The sequence below is a fragment of the Saccostrea echinata genome, unplaced genomic scaffold (assembly GCF_033153115.1).
Source record: "Saccostrea echinata isolate AGI-Se365-2 ecotype Australia unplaced genomic scaffold, CSIRO_AGI_Sech_v1 ptg000029l, whole genome shotgun sequence".
NCBI lineage: Eukaryota > Metazoa > Mollusca > Bivalvia > Ostreida > Ostreidae > Saccostrea > Saccostrea echinata.
The window spans coordinates 32,219,851-32,226,720 of record NW_026889778.1 but is presented as its reverse complement, the minus strand read 5'-3'; positions in this window follow the sequence as shown (position 1 = coordinate 32,226,720).

Genomic DNA, 6,870 nt, shown 5'->3' with positions numbered 1-6,870 from the left:
GTCTACTGAGCATCAATAATGTAAAGATGGAACTAATTTTAGAATTGTATACAGAAGGTTGAATCTGATTGGCCAAAATTTTTTATGTTTATACATTATCGAAAGGTCGCTCTGACGTGACCCCTTATGGGATGTTGTTAGATGTTTAAGAAGCAGTAGCAGATTCGGAACATCTAATTCTAACCTTGGCCATAACTTTGGAATCATTGGTGCTAGGCCTTTCATACTTTTTTAATTAGATTGCATCAACTGACAAAGTTTGATGATTCTAAGCCAATTGATACCTGAAATATTTAATTAAAGCCATAAAATTTCAAAAGTAGGTCACAGTGACCTACTTTTCAGTTGTTGTACTCCGAGGACCCAAGATACATCGACTGACAAAGTTTGATGATTCTAAGCCAATTAGTATTCAAAATATTTAATTAAAGCCATAATTTTTCAAAAGTCGGTCACAGTGACCTACTTTTCAGTCTACCTACTCCGAGGACCCGAGATGCATCAACTGACAAATTTTGGCGATTCTAAGCCAAATAGTACCTGAAAATATTAAATACAGCCATAAAATTTCAAAAGTAGGTCACAGTGACCTACTTTTCAGTTGTCATACTCCAAGGACCCAAGATGCATCAACTGACAAAGTTTGATGATTCTAAGCCAATAAGTACCCAAATTTTAAGGCCTATGATCATAAAACATCATAAGTTGATGCATCTTGTGTCCTCAAAAAAGGTCAACTGAAAAGTAGGTCACCGTGACCTACTTTTCAATTATTATGACTATAATTAAATATTTGACCATGACCATAAATTTTCAAAGGTAGGTCACGGTGACCTACTTTTTAGTCGACCTACTCTGAAGACCCAAGATGCATCAACTGACAAAGTTTGATGATTCTAAGCCAATTAGTCCCTGAAATATTTAATTAAAACCATAAATTCTCAAAAGTAGGTCACGGTGACCTACTTTTCAGTCGACCTACTCCGAAGACCCAAGATGCATCAACTGACAAAGTTTGATGGTTCTAAGCCAAATAGTACCTGAAATATTTAATTATAGTCATATAAATTGAAAAGTAGGTCACGGTGACCTACTTTTCAGTTGACCTTTTTTGAGGACACAAGATGCATCAACTTATGATGTTTTATGATCATAGGCCTTAAAATGTCCAAATTATGCCTATAAAACGCTTTGAAATCGAATGCCTGCAAAGTTCAAAAAGTAGGTCACTGTGACCTACTTTTTAATAAATATGTTTTATGGCCCCAAGATGCATCATCTTACAAGATTTAATGATTCTAAACCTCTCGGTATTCGAATTAATGACCTTAATTGTTTTGAAAAAGATTAGCTATAAAGTTCAAAAAGTAGGTCAAGGTGACCTACTTTTTAGTTGACGTACTTTGAGGACCCAAGATACATCAACTGACAATGTTTGATGATCATAGACCTTAAATTGTTCAAAATATGCCTCTAAATCATTTTGAAAAAGAATGGCCGCAAAATTTAAAAAGTAGGTCACCGTGACTTACTTTTGAGTCTATATGATATGAGGTCCTTAGATGCATCATCTGACAAGATTTGATGATCCTAGTCCTTATAGTAAGCAAAATATCAACATTTTAATAAAATGTAATTTTTGGTCAACTTTGAAGTGACCTTGAGACCACGCCCTTTGCCCCAGGGTGATGCCTTGAACAATTTTTAATCTACAACATATCCTCATCCTTTTGTGTAAGTTTGTGATAATCTGCCCAGTGGTTCTTGAGAAGAAGATTTTTTAACAACCAGTACTTTTGTTTCTATTTTCCTAATTATCTCCCCTTGTTTAAGGGTCACAACCCTAGTTTTAGTATAAAAAGGAGCCCTTGGGCCAAGGATACCCTGTAACAAATTTGACAATAATTGGCCAAGGGGTTCTTGAGTTATGACCCATATTCTAAAAAGTTTATGCACACCGCACAAATGGCCATAGCATTAGCTCTTTGAGCCTTTGGCTCAGAAGAGCTAAAAATGCACGTTTCGGTAAAAATTGCACATAGTTTGAAAGATTTTACACAAACATAAACTGAGGATTGGCGATTACTCATTGACACTTGTTATAATACATGTACTTGATTTTTGTCCATTGTTTTGATACCATTGTTATTATGCCCCCGTATCGAAGATTCGGGGGTATAGTTTTTGCCCTGTACGTCCGTCTGTCTGTCTGTCTGTCTGTCTGTTTGTCCGCAAAAACTTTAACATTGCCCATAACTTTTGATTGGTTGGAGCTATGGCTTTCATATTTCACATGTGTATTCCTTGTGACAAGACCTTTCTTTGGGTACCCCCAGATTTGACCTTTTGACCTTGACCTTGGAGTTTGACCCAGTTTTGCAAAATTTTATCCAACTTTAACCTTGGCCATAACTTTTGAACCGTTGGTGCTAGGCCTTTCATACTTCACATGTGTAATTCTTATGACAAGTCCAACAACTTTGACCTTGACCTTGAAATCTGACCTACTTTTGAAAAACTTAACATTGGGCATAACTTTTGAACGATTGGTACTTCAGCTTTCATACTTCACATATGTAATCCTTGTGATAAGGCCTTTCTTTGAATACCAACAACCTTGGCCCTTTGACCTTGACCTTGGAATTTGACCTACTTTTGAAAACTTTAACCTTGGCCATAACTTTTGAATCATTGGTGCTAGGCCTTTCATACTTCACACATGTAATCCTTGTGACAAGACCTTCCTTTGGATACCAACAACTTTGACCCTTTGACCTTGACCTTGGAGTTTGACCTACTTTTGAAAAACTTTAACCTTGCCATAACTTTTGAACAGTTGGTGCTAGGCTTTTCATACTTCACATATGTAATCCTTGTGACAAGACCTTTCTTTGGATACCAACAACTTTGACCCTTTGACCTTGACCTTGGAGTTTGACCTACTTTTGAAAAACTTTAACCTTGGCAATAACTTTTGAACCGTTGGTGCTAGGGCTTTCATACTTCACATATGTAATTCTTGTGACAAGAACTTCTTTTGTATACCAACAATTGTAATCCATTGACCTTGACCTCGGAGTTTGACCTACTTTTGAAAAACTTGAACCTTGGTCATAACTTTTGAATGATTGGTGTTTCAGTTTTCATATTTGACCTGTATATTTCTTGTGAGAAGGCCTTTTCATAAAGCACCATTAATTTTGACCATTTGACCTTGACCTTGATGTTTGACTTACTTTTGAAAAACTTTAACCTTTTCTATATCTATTCAAGGGTTGCTTCTAGGGCTTTCATATTTCACAGGTATATTCCTCGAGACAAGACCTTACTCTGGGTACCAACATATTTGATTTGCATTTGAGAAAGTTTAACCTTTGCTATAAAATGCCATACGGGGACATCAGTGTTTCACAAACACATCTTGTTTTATTATGTAATTACCTTATAATGTTAAACAAGAATAAAGCCATGACAGATACTGCCATTCTGAATTGGTTATTCTTTCGAGATAACGAAAGATACACGAATCCGAATTTTTTTACACGATTAAGGGGTATAAAATGCACAAACAAAAATCAAAAATTGCACGAGCATACAGCTGCGCATACCATTATTATGCACATAGAATATTCATTGTGTTCTTGGTTTTCTGTACTCTTTATCTCCTCATGAATGCTGGATGTAATCGAGAGAAAATGGCGTTGACGATGACATACATGTTTCTTTGCTTCTTTATTTCTTTGCTAAAACGCGATCCGATTTCTAGCTAATGCCAATCGAACGAATGAAGTGATTTTTTGTGAACAGTGTGAGAAAATTTTAAAGCTGTTCGGAGATACTATGTTTTTTTCTTATATTGACCGAGATCGTAGCAAAAATATGGAGGTATTATAAGATGCCGGACATAAATTGTGACAAGAAAGGAATAGCATGTTTGTGCTATAATGCGCTGGAGAAAAGTACCATTGCATATGATGCACTCGACTTCGAACTAAAAGATAAAACACAGCAAACTCTAAATCCCTAACGATAAACAGTACGGCTGACTAGGATCTTGATTCTCAAAAAATGATGGCATTTTGAAAATTCTCTAATATATAGAAACAACTTCAACGGAAAGTACTTGTATAACATAAAACTAACACATGCATAATTAAACGATTAATAAAGTGAATTCTTCAAGAAAATGATGGCAGAATTATTGCTGATTATAATCATTAAATTGTAGAATTTATTTTGGTAGTTTTCATTTGTACTTATTACGGATTCATTTGGGCAGATTTTTTTCCATTTAGGAATAGGAAATTATTCAGTTGGCTGGATATATTTTTTTTTCAAAAAACTTAAAAAGTGGGGATTACCTGACCTTAGATATACACAGTATGTATTTAAAGTCAAACATTAAAAAAAAATTATTTTATTTCTAATTATACATGTATTTTTACTTATAAAATATGAGGATATCAATTTTGGTTGAATATCTGTAGCCTACACTATTATGAATTCCTTCCATGATATTGCATATTTTCAGTCATAAACTACTCCATAAAAAACAAGACATTCTTAAGGATAAGCGTTACCCTCATTTCGTAATGGCGATTACTTGATAAATGTTTTCACTTTTAATAAAAAGGACCAGATAAAGGGAGAATATATATACTCTATGTGCTTTACGTACATGCGGTTTTGTGTTTTGTTACTCAAAATTTGTCCACATGAAATAACAAAACTCTACTCAAATGATCCAGCCACCTGGAAAACATATGATTAGTGGCGGATCGATTGGAGTCACAACATCTGAATCTAACATTGTATTTATTTAAGTTTCAAATCGTTGGACCATAATGACACAGAAATTTTAAAACATAGTGAATTACTAAATACATCTACATATTATGTTACAAATATGAAAATGGGAATGGATATGATGATAAATAGAAAGAACATAGAACGTGTTTTATCGCTCTTGAAAAATGCAAATAAATCATGTTCTTCATGGAGCTCGATGTTTGACAAATATTTTCCAAGATAGCAAATTCTCTTTACATTTCGAATTCGTATGCTTAAAATCTTAATTATTTTCCAAACACTAAGTTTCTTGTAATAACACTTTTTTTTTTACCCAAATCTATGTCCATTATAAAAAGAACATGAAGTGCAATCTTGATTTTGATAGACTATTTAATGTACCCTTAAATTCGTAGAAAATATTTCAGGCACGTAGCATCAGGAGGGGCCTGCCCCCTCCCCCCACCCCTTCCGCTTTTTTCCAAACATAACCTTCTTCTATTGTAAATGTCCACTGAAAAGCTGCCCCCACTTTTTGTTGTAGGATAGTTTAAATTGAAGTATTTTGGTAATGTGTTTCGAAAAGATGGAACCCCCCCCCCCCCCCTTCCCAAGAAATAGGATTTCGAGTTTGGACACTTTATCCTTTTTTTTTTTTTTTTGGCTTGTCAAGGTTTTTTCAGGTAAGTTGTCAAAAAAAAAATTCTGGCTGCTCCCCCCCCCCCCCCCAACTTTCAAAAGCGATACTATGTGCCTGTATTTTATAATTATAAATTTTCTTAACTTTTTTATATGCATTTTACCTATTCAAAATAGATTACATTTAAAAAACAACAACAACATAAACGTTTGTGTAATTTTCTCACTATATCGTGTAAATATTTTGTTGATTGTGCATTTTTTCTATAGTTTGTGTAAATTTCAATAACTTCGTGTGTATTTTCCTCACTTCATGTAAGTTTTTACTTACTCGTGTAATTTTTGTTTAATGTCGTGCAGAAAATAATTTTGAAGCAATCGGCGTGCCATAGACTCAATCTTTAAAAATTTGTTTTCTTTTTACATAATAACATCTAAGAAAAAGAATAAGCTAAAAAAGTATATGTTGACGCATTACTTTTCATGATATGGGCTCTGAACTAAAGGTACCCCCATGAAATTTCTCTTCCAAAACAAAGATATTGCCACATTTTACTATAATACAGTTAAAGTTTGAGTGTACATTTGTATTTTACTATAATACAGTTAAAGTTTGAGTGTACATTTGTATTTACAAAGTTGTACATATTTAAAACAATAATAATTCACACCCAATACCTATTGTCCCTAAAATTTATCTTGTTTTACATTTAAAAAAAAAACACTTGTCAGAAAATTAGAGACAATGAATCAGAACGTGAGACACTGATTCTCACAAACTGGATGATCTGTTTAAGGAAGTTCGATCCTGAGCTTTTGAGCAGATTTTGGTCTGGACCTTTATTTATAAAATTCTGCATCATTTTTAAGTTCAAACATTAAATCTGAATTCTACAATGCAAATTAAACTATATCCAATGAAAAAACCGCGATTAAATTCCATTCAAAGAGGATTAAGTCAGGAACTATATTTTGTGGCGGAAGGTTTTTTAGGAGAAATTGATCATTTTGTCCCCTTTTGAAATATATACAGTACTGTGAAGTTTAGATTCCGATTTTTCCACGCTGGTTGCACACAGAGCTGTTTTTTGCAGTGAAATGTTTTATGCTGGTTCTGAAATATCTATTAAATTATTTCTTATGAATTCTTTCATTATATTGTGACAAATATAGTAAATATATTCTGAAACTTCAGGAAAAAATTTAGCCAATTTTAACATAAAATTAACACTTTTTTAGTAATATCTAAAAATTTACATCATAGACCCCCACTTTTGTTTTTATTTTCTGAATATATAAGATAACTTTGACCAATCTGCCTAAATTCAGAAAAAGTTTAAGACTTTAAAATAATTTTCTTGCTTGTTAAATTTTTAATGCCAGAAAAATCACATTTTTTGAGTGCAGAAAGGTCAAATAATTGATTATGCGAAGCAATTTGAA